This window comes from Cucumis melo, chromosome 3, assembly GCF_025177605.1.
Source record: "Cucumis melo cultivar AY chromosome 3, USDA_Cmelo_AY_1.0, whole genome shotgun sequence".
Classification (NCBI taxonomy): Eukaryota; Viridiplantae; Streptophyta; class Magnoliopsida; order Cucurbitales; family Cucurbitaceae; genus Cucumis; species Cucumis melo.
In genome coordinates this window covers 13,870,967-13,894,725 of record NC_066859.1, presented here as the reverse complement: position 1 = coordinate 13,894,725, position 23,759 = coordinate 13,870,967, and the positions used below count along the sequence as shown (strand labels likewise).

Below are 23,759 nucleotides of genomic sequence, written 5' to 3'. Positions count from 1 at the left end.
CGGGATGCAAATGATAGTCTTTGGTTAAGTGATATCTATCTAGAAGTGTTTACATATAAGACTTATATCACCTCTCTTTTAAGGGTGGCAACCTCTCGATCCCAAGTCACCACACTTGTTCTCCTTTCAGGACACAAATGATGGATGTTTAATCGCCAAGGTGGAGTTTGTCTCCAAACTCCCTCTTGCACGCGTTAGCTATATCCTTCCTCTTACTATCTTGAGTAGTTGGGAACAGACGCTGGTCAAGCGATGATTATAGCTCAATAACACGATAAACCTTATAAGCTAGGCTTTTTATCAAGAACTTATCACAAAGCCTAAACTACTTATAACATATTGACAGATGAATAATAAAGGAATGATAGATTGAAAAGGTATAAACATGTAATGTATTAAAGAATGTAGGCCTTAGGCCACTGTACAATATGAACACTATACATTACAATGAAATACAAAAATGGAAAGTAAAAAGAATGAAGAATATTACAAGTTAGGGGAAGGGAAATGGTGGAATCTTTCTAATCTTCTCGAAGCTCTCATTACAAGATAGATCAAAAAAGAAGAACTTTTATAGAGGGCTGAAAGGCTAGTCCTTTCCATCGGCTACAATGGAGCTCTCTAGGGTTTGGCCCATTCAGGCCAACAAGTTCACTTTTATAAGCTATACATTCAAGTTACTTTTATAAGCTACTTTCGACAGGAAACTTCTATTCTTCTTATCATGTCAGCGCCGATTGCAGTCTTTGTCAAGTCACTTCAACTCCAACTACCATTTTTGTCTTCTAGTGAATCTTTTTCGCATGCTGATGTGGATCCTTACCTAGAGATGTTTGATCGTCAAACAAGCCTCTTATCGCATCGGACACACTCCTTTGGGATTCACTGACTTTCTTCTTTCTCAATAATTATGAGATAAAACACTAAAAAATAGGCTTGGAGACTTATGTAAGATGTATTCTCTAATAGTTATGAATTTACGATAGAAGATATGTGCTGACACATTTATCTTGCATTTTGGCTCCATTGTTCTGCCATAATAACTTGTATTTCTACAAGTTATCAATAGTCAACTATTTGAAAAAGCAAGTGACTACGACCTCATTAGGCAAGTGAGGAAGTAATTTTTTAGAAATAAATTAAAATTAGTTCTTCGGCTTTGAATCTTATCATACATATCATAAATGCAAGTGTGTGTAGCATTTAGGTGCCAAAATGTTTCTCACCTTAAATAAAGGTTAAAACATGAATATTGCATTCTTATTTACTTAAATAAAAATCAAGTTCTTTAACTTCAATATTTATATCTCAAAAGGTCATATATATGCGATATAGGCACCAAAATGTTGTTTGTCTTAATTTGAAGTTAAAATATGAAATCATTATCGTTTCAAAGAAGTCTAAACCTTTTTATATATAGAGAAGCATTTTCTTCATTTATTCGCCCTGAATTTGCTAAGCTAGAGTTAGTTCAACGTCATCTCTATGAATGAACTTAGATTAGATAAACAAATACTAGGAATATGAGATTGATTATAGTATAATCATTATTGCAACAGATAAGAACAAGGAGTCTAAATTACTAATCATTAATTATTCTCTATATTTGACCCTGACTTGTTCAGAAAACATGTATTTCTACTTATATTTGGGCAAGAGAGAGAAAAACTTGTACTCAATAGGAATACCATGAGAAGTTTTGTAACGACCCAACTTTCCGGACTAAGCTGAGGTCACTACCAAATACCAAAACTCGACCATTCAACATAAAATTTAAAACGGACCAGTTACGATTCATTAAAGCATTAGAAACCTTACAAAAAAGACAGTTTCGGGCCCTATTTTAAATCAATCAAAAAAAAAGTCACAAATAAAACTCAAGTCACCAGTTCAAAATCACAAGTCAAATATTCTGACAAAATACATAGCGGAAGCGATAAGAAAACCAGACGCGTCCATATGACCTTCACGCGTCCTTCCTGCCTCTCGTCGGTCTGCCCCTCGCTGTGCCCTTACCTGAAAAGTTAAAGAAGAGAAAGGGTGAGTATAAACATACCCAGTAAGGGACCCACTACTGGGCCCGTTAGGGGACAACAGTTTACTTCCTATTCGGGGGTGCCCTACATAACAGTCTAGTGGTTCCGTAGAACGCACATATCAGTCTAGTGCTCCCGAAGGATGCACATATCAGTCGAGTGCTCCCGAAGGATGCACACATCCGTAAGGCACACTACCCCATAGATGAAGCTAACCGTTACCCCTCAGTCCATACTAAACCGTCTACATCAGTCATACCCCAACGGCATTCATATTACAGTTCCGCCATAGGCTTTGTCAGTCAGATAGTATAGGTTTAAACAACTACGCCCTCAGTTGCTATACGCATCACCAATTCGCACACCATTAGGGAAAACCCTAAACCCAATCAACTAACCAACCAAAACCGGACTCACTGTCCTTCCCCGTCCAAACTCCATGATCAACATCCAGACCAATGCTTTACTACATACTGAACCGTAACTTCAAGGTCCATCAACATAAAATCTCAATCTACAATTAGCAGTCACAGTATCTTTACATCAGACAAAATATAATAACAGTGCTTAACAGTCAACACGCATACAGTTATTCAGTACAGTCACTAACGTGTAATCCCCTGTGGATTACCACGTTTTCAGCCTGGATTCGGGGTCCAATAGTAGGAAAACCCTTACCTGATACTCGGTTATGCCCCTCGATCGAATCCACGCTCAACGGATCAACCTAAACGAAACACGAAGGTTTTAGTTGATGACTTCAGTAGAAGTCGTTTTAAAAGGTCAGAAGCGACATCCGTTGACTTACCCAAGAAAAGGAAAACTACCTCCAAACAAGCCTACCGCGAGACCCGAGAACTCAAGCGTCAACTATGTACTACCTTCAAGGGAGAAAAGTAGGGTCATATCTTATTCCAATATTCAAACTCTAATCGGATGTAGCAACATTAGGGAATTCATCGAAAACAATCCTTACCGAAGACTCACCGTGACCCGGAGCGGAGGAAGGAAGGCTTAGGTGGCTTGGTGAAACAAGGAGCTCGGCTTGGCTTGAAGGCGTTCGGCTCGGCTCGGCTCGGCTCCACCTCGGCTCGGCTCGGCTCCACTTCGGCTCGGCTCGGCTTGGCCTCGACTCACAGCTCGGCTTGTGGCTCGGCTCAACTCGGCTCGCGGCTCGGCTCAACTCGGCTCGCGGCTCGGCTCAGTGCAGCTCGCGGCTCGGCTCGCTCGGCTCGACTCACTCGTATTCGTGTGTGGCTCGCGGCTCGGACTGGAAGCGGGTCTCGGGTTAAATGCGGGTCCTCGGGTCGGGTTGGATGAAAAGGGCAGCCACGATGATCGATTTTCCCCCGGCGAGCGATGGCGGCGGCGATTCGCGGACGACGCACGAGGAACGCAGCTGGCTGTTTCGTGGAGCGGCGGCAGATCTGCTGTTGTGTGAGGCCGAGAAGGAATCGGAAATGGATGGGGAGCCGCGGCGGACGACGGTGGCTGGTGGCTTCAATTACCGTGGATGGACGAGGCGGCAACGACGTGAGGCTCCAACATGCGACGGTTGCAGGCCAGCGTTGAACGGAAACGACGAAGAAGAATACTCGTCGGGTGAAGGAAAAACGGAAGAAAAAGAAGAAGAAGAAGAAGAAAATCGGGGGGGGGGGGGGGGGGTGGGCGGCGCGCGAGGGTTTCCTCTCTTTTTCTTTTTAAAATATATATATATATATATAAATTAAATAATAATAAAAAAAAATTATTATTAATATTAAAATAAAATGATAAATTACCTAATGATAATAATATAAATAAATATTATTTTATTATTTTATCGCTTTACAAAAAAAATCCTAAATTCCCGAAAAATTCACATAAAATACTAAAATTTTACCTCGATCTTCGGGGCGTTACATTCTTCCCTCCTTAGGGAACTTTCGTCCTCGAAAGTTTTATTTCTCGAACAGCTCGGGATAACGGGATCTCATGTCATCTTCTCGCTCCCATGTAGCCTCTTCCACCCGGTGATTCCGCCATAAGACTTTAACCAAAGGAATTTCTTTATTCCTCAACGTTTTCACCTCTCTAGCCAGCACCTCAACGGGTTGTTCGGTATAGCTCAAGTTTTCATCAATTTCCAGTGGCTCGTAATCCACTACATGGGATGGATCTGGCACGTACTTCCTCAACATGGAGACATGGAAAACATCATGAATTGTCGAGAGTGATGGTGGCAACGCCAAGCGATAAGCTACAGGGCCAATCCGCTCCAGAATCTCAAACGGCCCAACAAAACGGGGACTCAGCTTTTCCCTCCTTTCGAAACGCAAGACACCTCTCGTAGGTCCTACCTTTAAAAACACCTTATCCCCTACCTCAAACTCAAGGTCCTTCCGCCTCACATCTGCATAACTCTTCTGCCTACTCTGAGCGGTATGCATGCGTGATCTAATCTTCTGTATCGCTTCGTTAGTAGACTGAACTAACTCATGACCCATCAATCTCTGCTCACCCACCTCACCCCAGCAAACCAGGGATCTACAACATTTGCCGTACAAGGCCTCAAATGATGCCATGCCGATAGTAGCCTGATAACTGTTATTATAAGCAAATTCCATCAAATGTAAGTGGGAGTCCCAGCTACCTGGAAATTCCAATGCACACGCTCGCAACATATCCTCTAAAACCTGGTTCAGGCGCTCAGTCTGACCGTCAGTCTGTGGATGGAAAGCCGTACTAAAGTCCAACCTCGTGCCCATAGCAGTCTGCAAACCCTTCCAGAATTTGGAAGTGAAACGGGCATCTCTATCAGAAACAATCGACACTGGCACTCCATGTAATCTCACTATCTCAGACATGTACAACTGTGCCCACTTACTAGCAGTATAGGTGGATTTACCCGGAACGAAGTGCGCTGATTTAGTAAGTCTGTCCACCACAACCCAGATCACTGTAAAACCCCTCAGAGTTCTCGGCAGCCCTGTAATGAAATCCATGGACACGTTTTCCCACTTCCATTCCAGTATGCTCAAGGGTTGTAATAAACCCGCTGGTTTCTGCCTTGGTGCCTTAACCTGCTGACACACCAAGCATTTACTAACAAATTCTGCTACTTCCCTCTTCATGTTACGCCACCAATAAACCCGCTTCAGGTCCTGATACATCTTCGTACTACCTGGGTGCATGGAAAATGGGGAACTGTGAGCCTCAGATAATAATTCTGTCTTAACCGCACTATCTGACGGAACACAGAGGCGTCTCTCAAACAACAGTCCACCATCAGAGGATAACGAGAACTCAGCCGCTTGCCCTGCCTCTGCTAGGCCACGTTTCTCAACCAGATAAGGATCGTTACTCTGAGCATCAATGATCCTTTGCCTCAAAGTCGGCTGTACCGTCAACTGGGCTAACTGCATAGTAACTGCCCCCACCGACACTGCAATCTCAGCCCGCTCAAGATCCCGATGCAATGGGGCCTGTCGGGTAATAAGCGCTGCTGAATGTGATACCTTCCTACTAAGAGCATCAGCTACCACATTTGCCTTGCCTGGATGATACAGTATCTCACAATCGTAATCCTTCACTAACTCAAGCCATCTCCGCTGTATCATATTCAATTCTTTCTGAGTAAAGAAGTATTTCAGGCTCTTATGGTCCGTGAAGATCTGTATCTTTTCACCATGTAAGTAATGCCTCCATATTTTCAAAGCAAAAACCACTGCTGCCAACTCTAAATCATGTGTAGGGTAGTTCTGCTCATGACTCTTCAACTGACGAGAAGCATAAGCGACCACCTTACCCTGTTGCATCAAAACACAACCCAAACCCTTCTTGGAAGCATCACTATAGATCACAAAACTGCCAGAACCATCAGGTACAGTCAGAACCGGTGCGGTAACTAGCTTCTGTTTAAGGTTCTGGAAACTGTCCTCACATGCCTTGCTCCAAACAAAAGGAGCTCCCTTCCTGGTCAACTGAGTAAGAGGAGTAGCTATACGAGAAAAGTTCTCCACAAACCGTCGATAATAACCTGCTAAACCCAGAAAGCTACGAACCTCACTGACTGTGGAAGGTCGGGTCCAACCGGTGACTGCCTCTATCTTAGCTGGATCCACAGAGACTCCAGCCTTAGAAACCACGTGACCCAGAAAGGACACCTGCTTCAGCCAAAACTCGCATTTCGAGAACTTTGCATACAACTTATTATCCCGAAGTGTTTGCAAAACCATACGTAAATGCTCCTCATGTTCGGCCTCCGTCTTGGAGTATATCAAGATATCGTCGATAAACACAATCACAAAAGTATCTAGGAACTCCCTAAACACTCTGTTCATCAAGTCCATAAACACTGCCGGAGCATTCGTCAAACCAAAAGACATCACAATAAACTCGTAGTGTCCATATCTGGAACGAAATGCTGTCTTCGGTACATCCTCATCCTTAATTCTCAGCTGATGGTATCCCGACCGAAGATCAATCTTAGAGAACACTGTGGCTCCCTGTAACTGGTCAAATAGATCGTCAATCCTGGGCAAAGGATATCTGTTCTTTACGGTTACCTTGTTCAACTCCCTATAGTCAATGCATAGACGCATCGATCCATCCTTCTTCTTAACGAATAAAACTGGCGCACCCCAAGGTGACACGCTCGGTCGGATGAATCCCTTATCAAGCAATTCCTGTAACTGTACCTTCAGTTCTTTCAGTTCTGCGGGGGCCATTCTGTAAGGGGCTCTGGATATAGGAACCGTGCCCGGCTCCAACTCTATGGCAAACTCAACCTCTCTGTGCGGAGGTAACCCTGGAAGTTCCTCAGGAAAGACATCCGGATAGTCCCTCACTACTGGTTCTGATGACAGGGATACATCGGCCTCTCTAGTATCCACCACGCTCGCTAAGATACCCCAAGTACCCTGACTGAGCAGTTTACTGGCCCTGATGGCTGAGATTACCTGAGGCAACGACTTTGACCCTCCTCCCTTAAATTTAAAACTGGCCATCGAGGGAGGGTTAAACGTTACCTCCTTACATGAACAATCTATGCTGGCGTGGTTAGCGGCCAACCAATCCATACCCAGGATTACATCAAAGTCCAGCATATCCAGGACTATCAGCGTTACTTCAATCACATGGCCTGCTATCTCAATCTGGCATGCTTTCACCTTTTCCTTCGACAACATACATTCCCCGGAAGGAGTAGATATTGATAGAACATGGTGTAAGGGCTCTACCTCTAAGCGGGCATGCAACACAAATGCGGAAGAGATAAAAGAATGTGACGAACCCGAATCAAACAAAACTATGGCGTAATGCCCCAACACTGGGAGCGTACCTGTCACTACCGTGCCTGCCTTCTCAGCCTCAGTCTTGTTGGTAGCAAAGACTCTACCCTGATGTGGAGCACCTGCTCCCTGATTCTGCGCGTTCCCCGTAAGTCTCAACGGGCATCTATCAGCTGTATGACCCTCTTGCCTACACTTAAAGCAAGTCCTGGTCCCGAACAAGCAACGGCCCAGATGGTGCTTCCCACAAGTGGTACACAACGGCTTCCCTCTGGCAGCCTCCCCTGCCTCAAAAGGTTTCTGCTGGAAGCGGCGAAACTCACCACCTGATCTGAAATTCCGCTGTGGCACTGGAACAGGCTGCTGCTCAGCCTTCCTCTTCTGTCCCGATGTCGAACCTCTACCAGCGGTCTTAGACGAGTTAGCCCTCTCCTGTAAACTGAGATCCACTGCCAGGCGCAGTGCATCGGCATGAGTAGCGGGTCTGAAAGCTCGGACCAAACCCTGAATGTCCAGTCTGAGGCCTCTAACAAACTTATCAGCTCTGGCCGCCTCGGTCGCTATCATCTCGGGAGCGAAGCGGGATAACATGTCAAACTCTGCATCATACTGCTCCACTGTCATGTCACCCTGCTCTAAGTTCAGAAACTCCTGCCGCTTGGCATCTCTCAAACTAGCAGAGAAGAATTTCGCATAGAAACTCTCCTTAAACTGCTGCCACGTGATCTGGCTCACATCACCACCTAGCATTCTCTCTGTAGTCTCCCACCATGCAGTACCTCTGTCAGTCAACATAAAAACAGCACACTGAACTTTCTGATCCTCAGGGCATTTCATGTAACGGAATATGGTCTCCAAGGACGATAACCACATCTGAGCCCTGGTGGGGTCCTCCAAAGACCCATCGAACGTCGTTGGATTATACTTCCTGAAATCCCTCAGGTGCTTAGCCTCTGCTGACAACTGATCCGGCACAAACTGGGGCGCAACTGGTACTGGAGCCGGAGCTGGAGCAGGAGCTGGTGCTGGAGCTGGCGCCGGAGTTGGCGAGGCAGGCTTCTGCTGCTCCCGCATCTGCATAATCAAATCTCTAAACCTCTGCTCCATGGCGGCTAGGTCCGCATGAGTAACTGGCGCAGCCGGGTCAGGAGCTTGGGCTACAGGCTGCACCTCAGGTTGAACGCGTCCTGCTCCTCTTCCTCGGCCTCCTCGGCCACCCCTACGTGCACCTCTCCTTGGCGGCATTTCCCTAACAACCACCAACGATCCCTTTAGTCATAAATGGTAATTGAATTTGCAGTTTAACTTAGGTAAGGTAATGCATGTAGAGTTATACATATACTTTCATAGGAGCGTATCTGACGAGTGGCAAGGATCGTTTCAGCCATAAGGACACAAAACACAGACTCACATTATAAGCCAGTCTACAGAACCTAAAACTTAGGCTCTCATACCAACTGTAACGACCCAACTTTCCGGACTAAGCTGAGGTCACTACCAAATACCAAAACTCGACCATTCAACATAAAATTTAAAACGGACCAGTTACGATTCATTAAAGCATTAGAAACCTTACAAAAAAGACAGTTTCGGGCCCTATTTTAAATCAATCAAAAAAAAGTCACAAATAAAACTCAAGTCACCAGTTCAAAATCACAAGTCAAATATTCTGACAAAATACATAGCGGAAGCGATAAGAAAACCAGACGCGTCCATATGACCTTCACGCGTCCTTCCTGCCTCTCGTCGGTCTGCCCCTCGCTGTGCCCTTACCTGAAAAGTTAAAGAAGAGAAAAGGGTGAGTATAAACATAGCCAGTAAGGGACCCACTACTGGGCCCGTTAGGGGACAACAGTTTACTTCCTATTCGGGGGTGCCCTACATAACAGTCTAGTGGTTCCGTAGAACGCACATATCAGTCTAGTGCTCCCGAAGGATGCACATATCAGTCGAGTGCTCCCGAAGGATGCACACATCCGTAAGGCACACTACCCCATAGATGAAGCTAACCGTTACCCCTCAGTCCATACTAAACCGTCTACATCAGTCATACCCCAACGGCATTCATATTACAGTTCCGCCATAGGCTTTGTCAGTCAGATAGTATAGGTTTAAACAACTACGCCCTCAGTTGCTATACGCATCACCAATTCGCACACCATTAGGGAAAACCCTAAACCCAATCAACTAACCAACCAAAACCGGACTCACTGTCCTTCCCCGTCCAAACTCCATGATCAACATCCAGACCAATGCTTTACTACATACTGAACCGTAACTTCAAGGTCCATCAACATAAAATCTCAATCTACAATTAGCAGTCACAGTATCTTTACATCAGACAAAATATAATAACAGTGCTTAACAGTCAACACGCATACAGTTATTCAGTACAGTCACTAACGTGTAATCCCCTGTGGATTACCACGTTTTCAGCCTGGATTCGGGGTCCAGTAGTAGGAAAACCCTTACCTGATACTCGGTTATGCCCCTCGATCGAATCCACGCTCAACGGATCAACCTAAACGAAACACGAAGGTTTTAGTTGATGACTTCAGTAGAAGTCGTTTTAAAAGGTCAGAAGCGACATCCGTTGACTTACCCAAGGAAAGGAAAACTACCTCCAAACAAGCCTACCGCGAGACCCGAGAACTCAAGCGTCAACTATGTACTACCTTCAAGGGAGAAAAGTAGGGTCATATCTTATTCCAATATTCAAACTCTAATCGGATGTAGCAACATTAGGGAATTCATCGAAAACAATCCTTACCGAAGACTCACCGTGACCCGGAGCGGAGGAAGGAAGGCTTAGGTGGCTTGGTGAAACAAGGAGCTCGGCTCGGCTTGAAGGCGTTCGGCTCGGCTCGGCTCGGCTCCACCTCGGCTCGGCTCGGCTCCACTTCGACTCGGCTCGGCTTGGCCTCGGCTCACAGCTCGGCTTGTGGCTCGGCTCAACTCGGCTCGCGGCTCGGCTCAACTCGGCTCGCGGCTCGGCTCAGTACAGCTCGCGGCTCGGCTCGCGGCTCGGCTCGCTCGGCTCGACTCACTCGGCTCGGCTCACTCGGATTCGTGTGTGGCTCGCGGCTCGGACTGGAAGCGGGTCTCGGGTTAAATGCGGGTCCTCGGGTCGGGTTAGATGAAAACGGCAGCCACGATGACCGATTTTCCCCCGGCGAGCGATGGCGGCGGCGATTCGCGGACGACGCACGAGGAACGCAGCTGGCTGTTTCGTGGAGCGGCGACGAGCGGCGGCAGATCTGCTGTTGTGTGAGGCCGAGAAGGAATCGGAAATGGATGGGGAGCCGCGGCGGACGACGGTGGCTGGTGGCTTCAACTACCGTGGATGGACGAGGCGGCAACGACGTGAGGCTCCAACGTGCGACGGTTGCAGGCCAGCGTTGAACGGAAACGACGAAGAAAAATACTCGTCGGGTGAAGGTCGGGTGAAGGAAAAACGGAAGAAAAAGAAGAAGAAGAAGAAGAAGAAAATCGGGGGGGGGGGGGGGGGGGTGGGTGGGCGGCGCGCTAGGGTTTTCTCTCTTTTTCTTTTTAAAATATATATATATATATATATATATATATATAAATTAAATAATAAAAAAAAATTATTAATATTAAAATAAAATGATAAATTACCTAATGATAATAATATAAATAAATATTATATTATTATTTTATCGCTTTACAAAAAAAATCCTAAATTCCCGAAAAATTCACATAAAATACTAAAATTTTACCTCGATCTTCGGGGCGTTACAAGTTTAAGCAACAATATAGAGTTACCTGATTGTATCATTTTTTGGTTAGTATAATCTCTCATCGTCTGGACTAAGTTGCATACTTAGAACCATTAAATGATAAATCTATGGATAATTGAATCATATCACATACACACATCTCAAACAATAACATCCAACTATATTAAGACAACCCTTCTTCCGCGTGTCCTTAATTGGTACACTCAAATTTAAAGTGTTCCTAACTGGAACAATCTAAAACCAAAGTTATAGGTTCATTTTCTATGATGTTTGGAGTTCATCATTGTCTTAAAACATTTTCGATTTGAGACAAATGTTCTTAGCTTCTAATATTTTGTCAAAACCTAATATGATATAACAACTTTGACTCAGTAGTCATAAATAACGAACGGACAATTATATATATATATATATATATATATATATATATATATATATTATTAAAAGATTAAATTAAAAAGATGGGATATAAAGATTTTTCCCTTAACTATAGTTGATCATCATATATAATATTGTAACTAGCATTTAACATAAATTTGCTTCTACATTATTTTAAACTACATAATTTTCTATTCATAGAAATAAGGGGTTAATTTTCATAAATATAACAAACCGGAAAAATATTTATGACCCGTGTAACAAAATGAAAAAGTCCATGAAACTGCCATTTTTTTAAAATATTCCAAGTTTACCATTCCTTTTTATCGTCCTTTTTCTTTTCCTCTCTTCGATTTTTTTTCTTTCCATCTTCTTTCTTCTACAATTTTTCTTTTCCTTTCTGTTAAGATATTGTGGGCCCGAAGTTCTTTTTTGGTGGACAGGTTTAGAAAATATTAGTTACCGAATTATATGGGTATAAGAGCAAGATACGGGTGATTCAGTTCTATTAAGATATGCGCGATTCATTTTCATCCGTGATTATGGGAGAAAATATATATATAATGGTTGAAGCCTCGTTGAAAGGTGATTTTTCCAAAAAGACTATATAGGCAGAGCAAGATAGAGAGAAGTTCTGAAGGTGGGTTGGCGGTAAATTTGTGTGCTGACTTAATGTAGAGGAAAAGCATGAACTGTAAATGAAAAATGGCAACGGAACATCAATATGAAAATCACGTATAACTAAGATTATGTACAGAACCCTAATCGGATGATTGATGAGAAAAAGATCAAGGGGGAGATCTTCATGATAAAATTACTTAGTTAGAAAGTTGAGTAGAAATTTGTTTCAGGGGGAGATTCTAATTAGTTGTGATATGTCTCTATATTCAATGACAAAGGTCACTACTATATAGAGTAGAAATAAATGTGTAAACTTTGTACGGATTATCATAAGAGAATACTTATGATATGTTATTAATCAACAAAGCCCATAAAATTAGTCATTTTTTAAATATTTCAGGTTTGCTCTTCCGTCCTTCTTCCTCATTCGTCTGTTCCATCATCTTTCTTCTTTTATTTTTTTTTCTTTCTTCCCGTTTTCGTCTGTTCCATCAACTTTTATTCTTTTTGTCTTTCATTCTTTTCCTTTTTTTAGTTCAAGATCGTGTATCAAATATAAAAGATATTTTTTTTTAAAACTTTTTTTTTGTTGTTCAAGATCATGTACTGAATATAAAATACTAAAAAAAAAAAGTCGTTTAGATTTGGGTAGTCAAATTTAAACGATCGTGTACAAAAAGTAGCCAAATCTAAACGATCATGTACAAAAAAATCCTATAAAAAATCGTTTAGATTGGGGTAACCAAATCTAAACGATCGTGTACAAAAAAATAAATGATTGTGTAGACAAATCTAAATGATCACGTACCAAAAGAATCTTACAAACAAATCGTTTAGCCAATTTAAACGATCGTAAGACAATTTAAAAAATAAATCGTTTAGATTTGGTTTTCCAAATCTAAATGATCGTGTACCAAATAATAGCGAAATATGAGCGATCGTGTACCAAATATATTACACACATTTTGACGACATGGTTGATAGGGCATTTTTAGTATTTTTCATGGTGGGCCTGTGGGTTTTTTCTGTTTTCAGAATTTTTCTATACAATGTAAATATTTTGCCGGTTTGTTATATTTTTTAAGAGACCCCTATTATAAACATAAAGCTTAGATATTTGTTACGTTATGGATAAAGAAAATGAAATTTTAGAAAGCATCTTTATATATCTATATTTTATATAAAAGTTTATCTATGTATTATAAAAGTTATATAATAGGTAATCACATTATTTTTCAAAAAAGTGCGAGATAAACTAAATTGTAATAACTTTTAGCATTTCAAATCTCTTTTAGAAAAGAAATTTATTGAACATTTCCTTCAAAAAACAGAGAGAGAGAGAGAGAGAGGAAAAGAAGAGAAAAAACTGAAATGTATAAGTAACCACAACAGGACTCTCAAGAATTGTGATGGAGAGTTTCACTTAAAAGGAAAATACAAAACTTTTTCCTCCAAATAGATTTTTAATTAAGGAACAAAGAATCCACCTTCAAAAACCCTCCACGTTGCATTTATTGTTTCATTTCATGGATGGCCATTGGGGCCTATTTTGAATTGTGTCGTAATAGAACGAATGTAAGAGTGACAACAAACACTTCTGAAAATGAAGAAAATAAAAAGGACATGCAAAAATAAAGGCAAGTTAAATAATTAATTGCTTAGTTTGGAGAGGAGATGTGGTGAAAGCAAATCATGATAAGGTTAGGGTAAACTTTACCTTGCTTTACAAAAAAAATTCTCTAAGGCTTGATGATTAATAGGTTAGATGAAGCAAATATGTGTAAAAACAGTTTTGATCAATAGATACCAATATACATTCAACACTAAGAGGTTAAAATTTCCATAATGAAATTAATTTTCTCTTTGTCTATGGTCGACCTAAAGTATTAAAAATAATACCACAAATAATATAATTTGTAGATATCCAGAACTTTTTGAAGATATAGTCAAAATTCAAATCCATTTCTTAGAGTTTATTAATGATAAATCATAACACCGGTTGAAATCTATTAGCAACATAATGTATTGTACTCATAGTTTTTTTATATATTTGCAAATATTTTAAAGTTTTACTATGCAATTAATTATCATGCCTAAAAGTACAATCCAACCACAATTGTACTTTAGAGTTTTTACACGTAAATTATGGTATTCCTAGTTTTTACACGTGTAGTGATAATAGGTTCTTTTCTAACATTTGAGGTTATGAGTTGAGTTATATATGAGGTCCTAAAGTTAATTGTTCAAATTTGGGTAGTTTTTATGTTTGAGGTAACACAGTTGTGATGATGAAATTTTTCACTAAAGATGAACTGAGGAGTGAGAGGAAGAAGCCAGAGGAAGAAAGGATAAGCGAGAGGAAAGAATGAGAATTCATGAAAGTGTTTGACCCTTGCACTTGTTCTATGAACAAATCAACAATTTCACATGTCGCTAACCTCCACAAAAGACCATTTCTCAAGCATTTTTTTAATCCCTGGACCATTTTTCATTTGCATGTGTGGGAAGAGGCCATTCCAACAATTTCCCCCTAAATATGCAATTAATCAATATCATATTTATTTTTGGAATTTTTTTGAAAATAAAAAAAAAAATATTTACCCCATAGGAAAAAAAACAATTGAAAACAAATTTCGATTTCTTGTAACAAGGTTAATTAAATATTTTGTCAATTTTTTTTCTATTTTTAATAAATTTCGTTCATTTATTTATATACCTGTCTTTTTTAAATTTAAGATTATAAATGTCAACGGAAATTTAACTTAAATTTTTGTTATTATGTGTGTATAACGAAACAAATAAATTAATTTATAGGATTATTTACTTGTCATAAAACTAAAAAGAAAAAAGAAAAAAGAAAAAAACTTAAGGATAAGGTTTTTAAGAAGGAAGTTAAGACTTCTTTAACTTATTTACATTTAATTCTTTTTGGTCTTTTTCATGTTTCAGCCTTATATGATGTGGAATGGACCAATATCTGAAATAATATACAGAGAATTACATCAGCTCACGAAATCACATCACAAACTAGGCTTAATTTAAATAATAAAAAACATTAGAGCCGACAAGAAGAATAGTAAAATTAGAGGTTTACTTTGGATAAATGTTAACTTTAGTTTTAAATTGACAAAATAGCAAAACATAAAATTTTTAAATAATAAATGGAGAACAATGCCTTAAGTGCTCCTATCTAATTGACAAATGTGATTTTTAAATACATTTGTAACAGAATCCACAAGTACCTTATAATTAATACAAACTATGCACCCACACTTGGAACATGACTGCTCGAGGACGGAGGCTTCTTCAACAACAAGGAGAGCACGTCCTGGTGCGGTAGCGTGCTATGGAGAAGGATGGATAGTGCAACAAGCTCCACGCGAATGGGAAATCGTGACGGAAACGACTGAGTTCGTCGAGATGCGACGATGGCGGTCAGAGCTTCGCGGACAAACACCGGTTGGAGCAGACACAGTCCGCTTGCTTCAGATCTAGACGTCGCGACGCAGAGGAGATGGCTAACGGAAAGGGCAGTAGCTTGGGCTAACAACGAATAGGAACTTGACGGAGAACTAAGGTGACGGTGGCTGCTTCGACTGACGGAAGGAGATTGTCGCCGGAGATCTCGGTGGACAGAATAGAGCCAGGGGTGGCAGCGGCCATGTGATTTCGAAGAAGAAAAAGATGAAAATGGGGGCTGTGATTGAGATGAAGAAGATGATGATGAATTTAGAGTTTAAAAATGTAACGACCCAACTCTTTATACTAAGCTGAGGTCATTACTAAAAAGAAACAATGACAAGAGACACTTTTTTGAAACGAGGGAAGAATAAATTTTCATTAAAAATGGAATATTAAAACACTGAAACATAAACGCGGAAGCAAAACTGAGTCCCCATATGGCATGTCACGGATCCTTCTCTGTCGCTCGCCAACTTTCCTCTACCTTTACCTTCGCCTGAAATGTTAAACATAGAAAGAGTGAGTATAAACATATACTTAGTAAGGGACCTACTACTAGTCCCGCTAGGTGTCTGTTAACTTCCCATTAGAGTCCTGAAAATGGTACCCAATCTCTGGCACGTTCCCGAACACGTGCAACATGCGCTCCTGTAGGAACGAAAATCTGGTCTTCGGTGTCCCGGGGGAGCACCTAGGACATGCTGGTCTGTAGTGAACCCGGGGGTAACACTAAGACAATCGGGATGCGAGGACCCCGTCGAATCACTCGAATCATATCTATATACATGCTAGACTGGCGTCCCGTCGGACCACACAGTCCTAAATAGGTGGTGATCCCGAAGGACACTCATGCAGGTACGACTCTAATAGACAAAGTTAACAGAACACCCTATCCATAGCATGTAGCATAACATAACATCATAATATGGCATGAGTATTAATCTTAACGTCCTTAATCATGTGATTAATATATCATGCATTAACAATCATCAACAGTCATCAACAACATACTACCGGTCATTAACATAACATCAGTCATCATCATCAATCATCAACATAATAATCTCAGTCATCATCATCAACATCAATACAATGACAGTCATTATCAGTAGCATCAAGTTATGCATTTTAGCTACCATCAATGCATAATCATAATTACATGCGGTCTCTTGAATTCAGTTCGAAGGTCTAGTAGGAGAATCTCTTACCTGGAGATTTTAGCCAAACAAAGGTACTCCCTAGTTGACATTAAAATTCTCCAATTAACTTGATCCTAATGATAAAAGGAACACTTAGTATCTTAATTAATGAAATTGGCAATTGACTAACACCCAAAAATTCTCCCAAATTAATTAACTTTCTAAAAATTGGGTTGAAACCAATTCAACCTTGATTGGGAAAAATCCAAGATTTAGATCTTAAAAAAGTTTAGCCAATTGAACCTTTACAGAAACCCCAAATAGATCCAAAATTAAATTAATAAAATATTAATTTAATTTCTTTGGCTTACCAAGGTTACTCAAATGAAGGTTGGAAAATCCTCTTATCCTTGATGAAAAATTCATCACTTTAAATCCTCAAGCTTCCAAAGAGACCAATCTTAACTTCAACTGAGGCGGCGACAGCAGAGGGTTATCTTAGAGAAGAAGATAAATAACCTTTTTCTTTTTCCTTTATTTCCATCTTAAGCATTCTAATGCTATTTATAGACCCAAATAATAACAATAATATTTATTATTATTATTATTTCCTTTTCCTTTTCCTTTTAGGATATATATATATATATATAATACCAAAAAAATATACATATATCTTTATTTCCATTATCTTTCCTAAATAAATGCCTTAATCTTAGGCATTTATAACCATTAATAATAATAATAATACTTCTTTATTATTATTATTTTTCTCTCACCAAAATCTATAATAAATATATATTTATTTAAACTATTATTATCTCTTATAAATAAATATATATCTTTTTCGTCCAATCAAATCAACCATCTCTCTCCTTATGGATTATATTCTTTTCCAAACAAATATAATTATATTCCATCGTATAATTAACTTCACTTTTCCATATTATTAATTAAATATATATATCCATATATATATATACTCAATTAATTACAATTCCACCAAAACTAACTTTTCCCTCCAAAATCTCAAATTAACTTAAATCCTCAATTCTTTTAATCAATCAAATCTTTTCCAATAAATCACTTATAACTTCCAACATGAATTATCTTAACCCAACCATAACAATTTCACTCCAGAATCAATATTTATCTTTCTGCAGAATAATTAATTATCTTCCACAATAATTAATTATTATTTACCTTTCTTCCAAAATAATTAATTATCTTCTACAATAATTAATTATTATTTATCTTTCTCCAAAAATAATTAATTATCTTCCACAATAATTAATTATTATTTATCTTTCTCCAAAAATAATTAATTATCTTCCACAATAATTAATTATTATTTAACTTTCTCCAAAAATAATTAATTATCTTCCACAATAATTAATTATTATTTATCTTTCTCCAAAAATAATTATCTTTTCCTTTAACATAATAATTATATATATATATTTCCACGTATAATATAATTATTAAATCTCCAACAAACTTTCCACCCCACAATTTAATTAAATAACATTCATAATTATTTAATTAAATTCAACTTCAACAACACTAAAAATCCACAACTTTACTTAATTCTCTTAACCTACCATTTAAACAAAAACTTAACAAACACCACATGCCAAAACCTCTAATTAATTAAATATTCATCCAAGAAATATTTAATTAATTTCAATTCCCACCTAAATCAAATAATTCTCATTAAATGGATTCAAAATAACGTCCAATAAAATTTCTTAATTAAACAAAATTAAGATAACTAACTCCAAAATTATCTTAATTTTTGGGGCGTTACAAAAATAGATATAATAATAATAATAAAATGTTTGATGGGAATCATATCTTCCGTGACTTATGGTTGTTGTGTACTCTATATATTCAATAATAGTTATCTGTTTTTCTTTTTACTCTAATATGCGTTTTTTGTAGCTTTCGGGTTTTAGTTTGATGTAACGATCGGATATTAAGAAAATATCAATTATTTTAGGAATAGTTTAAAAAATAGAAAATGGTGAAATTGATGGATATTACATTATTTTTTACATGATTTTAGAAAGGGATTCAAATTTAAATCTAAAATTAATTAATTTATGTATATTTTTTTGTAAATAATTTAAAAAATAAAAAATGTCAATTTTAAATTTAAAATTACTTAATTTATGTAGTTTTTTTCGTAAATAATTTTAAAAATAAAAATGGGTGAAATTAATGAATAAAAATGAAAAATTAATGATTTTTATATATAATTTAGAAAATAAAAATGTTAAAATTAAGAGAACGTAAACTTAATTTATTATGTGTTTTTTTGGTAAATTATTTAGAAAATAAAAAATGATGTTGCTTCTTTCCTTCCTTCTTTCCCCAAATTAATATCCTTCAAATTTTCATTCGCGCGGCCATCTCCGTTCTTTCCTCCGTTTCGGTTGATAGTTAAGATCGCTTTCCACTGTTGCTTCCAATTGAATCTTTTAATTTAGTTTTCCTTCATAGTTAATCTTTATCCAAATAATTAATTATTACATTGTATTTGGCATTATTTTAGGGAGAGATTGAATTTTGAATTTAAACTTAACTAATTTATGATAATTATTTGCATTATACTTGGCATGATTTTAGGGAGGGCTCGGTATGATGTTCCTAAAAAATTGAATTTTTAAAATTCTTTTTTGTTTATTTTTTAATGTTTATCCTAATAATTAATTATTGCATTATCTTTGGCATCATTTTAGGGTGGAATTCACTTTTGAATCTATAATTCGAAAAATAAAAAATTGAATATTTGAAATTTTTTTCGTTAATTTCTTAATTTTTATCCTAATAAATAATTATTGCATTATCTTTTCTAGATTTTAGGGAGGGTTTCAATTTTGAATCTACAACTCGAAAAATAAAAAATTGAATATTTGAAGTTATTTTTCGTTAATTTGTTGATTTTTATCGTGATAATTAGGAGATGTTGAAACTAATGGCATATGTTTAGGGATTGTTGATACAATATAAAAATTTTTTGATTTAGTTAATAATTATCATAAGTGGGTGTGTTTACAAATACACTGTATTCGTGTATGTGATATTTTGTTTGATTTTTTGGTCTCAATAAATACACTGTATTTGTATATGGACAACTGTCATCCGTAGAAGGGTAATTTCGGGACAAAAAGAGTGAAAAAATATTTATGGCAGTTAATTTTGCCATAAATCAAAATAATATAACAGTTTGCTATTTTTCTTTTTTCTATCCTCATATTTGTTATTTTCACGGATTCCCTAAAACATTAACCCCATTAAAATTAAAATAATTGTAACCACCCAGGTGCTAGTTGCGATTAATTTTTCAAGCAAGGTTAGAGTGCCAAACTATTCTTTCCTAAATTATTTTAAATGATAAAACTATTAAAAATGTTTATAAACATAGCAAAATTTTATAGTATATCAATGAAAGACGACAATAAACATCTATCAATGTCTATCAATATCTAAAAGTGATAGACTGTGTATAGATGACCTTTTTGACTAGTAGAAAGAAGCCTCAGTATTCTCCAAGATAGACTTGCACTCGAACTACCACCAATTAAGAATTAAGGAGTCCGACCTACCTAAAACAACATTCAGAATGCGGTATGGACATTATGAATTCTTGGTGATGCTTTTTGGATTGACTGATGCCCCAGTAGCTTTTATGAACCTAATGAATTGAGTGTTTCACCACTATTTGGATCGGTTCGTCATTGTTTTCATTGATGATATTTTGATATACTCCGGAGATGTGAAAAGACACACGAAACACTTAAGAATTGTATTACAAGCCTTGCGATAAGAAAAGCTATTCAAAAAGTTCAGAAGTGCGAATTTTGGCTGAACCAAATAGTGTTTCTTAGTCACATTATACCCTCAGAAGGGTTAAAGGTGGATTCACAAAAGGTAGAAGCGATTGAAACTTGGGAACCCCCTAAAGCAGTCTCTGAAGTTAGAAGCTTCTTGGCTTGGCGGGTTACTATAGGCGATTCATGGAAGAAAGTGATGAAATTTGAGTGGTCGAATAGGACTTTCCAAGAAATAAAACGCGGACTTACTATGGCCACCTTTCTCACGTTATCTATGCCTGGGAAGGAGTATGAAGTATTTTGTGACGTATCCCACCAAGACCTAGGATGTGTTTTGATGCAACACAGAAAAGTAATAGCCTAAACTGAAATTGCATGAGAGAAATTACCCAACGCATGACTTAGAATTGACGGACATTGTCCATGTGTTGAAAATTTTGTGACACTACTTGGTTGGAGAAAAGTGTAGTATCTACACGAACAACACAAGCTAAAGTAAATATTTGACCAGAGGGAATTGAATCTAAGACAGAGGCACTAGATGGAACTTATTAAGGATTATGATTGCATCGTCGTATACCACCCCGAAAGGCCAACATCGTGGCTGATACGTTGAGTAGAAAGAACCTCAACTTAAATAATGGAGGGAGAATAGCCTTGCTAAGAGAATTAAGAGGATTCAAGGCTATTCTAAACACAAGAACAACTGGGAACTTGATGGTACAATTTTAGCTCAAACTAGAAGAAAAAATTGTTAGATCGCAACCTGAAGATCCTAAATTGAGAAAGTTGGTCGAAGAAGTAAAATGAGAAAGGAAATCAGACTACGCGTTTAGAAAAGATGGCACGTTGATAAAGGATAGGGAACTATGTGTCCAACAAATTAAGGCGTTAAGGGACAATATCTTAGAAGAAGCTCATAATTCGGCTTATGTGATGCTTCCTAGAAATACTAAGATGTATATGAAGGGATGAAAGCCCTTGCATAGTGGAATAAATAACAGAGACCACAACTCAAACTTAATTGGAACCTAAAAATACCAATACATTGGCAAATCTAATTTATTTATAGCTAAGTATGCAAAAAGAATATACATAGAAATACAGAGAACAGAAAACTTACGCACGTTGACAACTCTGGATCTACAAAACTCCAAATTGGGACACCACCACTTGGAAATCTTTCCATTCTCTGGGTTGAGATTTGGTTTGTAGGAACCAAAATTGGAGAAGGTGAATTCTAATTAAGAGAGCGATAAACTTTCCTTGAGAGAATTCCAATATGCCTCCCTAAACAGTTCTGTCATTTGCATATAACTCCCCCTTCTTCACACTAAAGAAGAGGGAAGTTGAAGAGAATAAGGGAATGTGGGAAAACCACCCACGTTCCCTATTAATTTTATTTTATTAAATTAATTAATTAAATCATATTTAATTAATATTTCATTTAAATCATAATTAAACGAACATCTCTCACATAACCTATAGTTTTAATTTAATTAATTTAAATAAATCAAATTTAATTAAATAAAATTTAATTTAATCCAAATTTAAATCATATTCAAATATAAATTTCTCTCATAACCTATAGTTTTAATATGTATCATATACACATTAAATTTTAACCTATAGATTTAATATGAATCTAATTCACATTAAATTAACATTTGAACTCATACAAATATTTTATTCTCTCATAAATTAATTTTGAATCATATTCAAAATTAAATTTATATAATAAAGTCTAATAAAAATATAAACTTTATATTATAATGTATCACCATACATTATATTAATTCCCAAAGTAAATTTGAACATTTCAAATTACAACCAATACAATTAAATCTCATTATCCTTTACGAGCTAGGAAGAGGACCTAGACCTACAGATCATAAGCTACAACGATACGAGATTAATTGGCTAAATTCATTAACCACATTAATCAATATTCGTTAACTGTGTGTTCACTCCACTAAAGACTCACAATTGAACTCTTCTCACTGTAGATATAGTTTTGTGTCCACGGATATAAACCAATACTTCCAAGTTGGTCCTTCACAAGTGTTCGTAACAACAGCTTGGTCAAATCACCATTTTACCCCTAAGTTACTTTTAGTCCTTAAATACCTGTCCTCTTTTAATGAACAACCTATTTATGGTCCAACCACTAAACAGAAACCCCTTCAGTACCATAGAGAGGGTAGGGGACTTTGTTCAAGTCCAAGAGACACCATTTAAGAGAACACTTATCTACTTACCCTAAAGTCAGGAATGAGTGAATTCCTTCCTGTGTGATTATGTTTCCAACTCCCCACTTGGTCTTGTCCCCAAAATGATATGTGTATTAAGTTGACAATCTGGTCTCTCTCACCCGTACAAACTAAAGGACAATCCCTCGCGAACAGGAGTTTATAATACACTTAGGATTAATAATAAGTTAGCTAGATCATCCTAATAAAATAGAAACTCAATTAGTTAACAGAGTTACATCTAGTGGTTACTATTTCATGGTCCGGTCTTATGTAAACGCATTGCATAGGATACCCTCACTCGCATGTCGCCTATATGAACACGTCAAATCAACGCGTTTGTATCAAATACAAAGTGAGTTATATCCATAGTGTTACCAAGATAAGATATCCAACCTTAACCCTATATTATAAACTCTTTAAGTTGATCTTGAACATTGATCCATGTATTTTACATACTGTTCAAGACTCATCAAACAACTTATGATGTTAGTTTATTGGATGACACTTATTGAAATTAAAATAATAAAACACTTTATTAATAACGGTCAATGGATTATATTTACTATTTACGAGTTTTTAGGACATAAAATCCAACAGTATAGAACTTTGAAAGCCTATTATTCGTGTGAGGGCATGCGGCAAGAGATAACCGAACTTGTAGCCAAATGTTTGATCTAATAGCAAGTCAAACCTTAGTGACAAAAGAGCAGCGGGTTATTGTGCCCCTTGCCAAGTTCTGAATGGAAATGAGAACACATAACTATGAACTTCTTGTTTGGATTGCTAAGGATGCCAAGTGGCTATGATGGGATTTAGGTCATTCTGGATTGATTCACTAAAACGACTCGCTTCATCCCAGTTAAGTAGACCATTCCGTTAGACAAATTGGCTAAATTATATATTGACAAAATTGTAAGTCAGTACAGAACTCTAGTGTCTATAGTGTCAATCCAAGATTTGCGATTCACTTCCAAGTTCTTGCAAAAATTGCAAGATGCATTGTGAACTAA

The 23,759-nt window shown here is 37.6% G+C and overlaps 1 long non-coding RNA gene across 1 annotated transcript; it reads right to left on the bottom strand.

Moving 5' to 3' along the window:
* Nucleotides 1-1,975: 1,975 nt before the first annotated feature.
* On the bottom strand, nucleotides 1,976-2,900 carry LOC127148619 (uncharacterized). Its single transcript, XR_007819709.1, has 3 exons — nucleotides 2,845-2,900; nucleotides 2,715-2,763; nucleotides 1,976-2,016 (listed from the first exon to the last, which is right to left on the bottom strand). It is a non-coding gene; the product is annotated as an uncharacterized LOC127148619 (long non-coding RNA).
* Nucleotides 2,901-23,759: the final 20,859 nt, after the last annotated feature.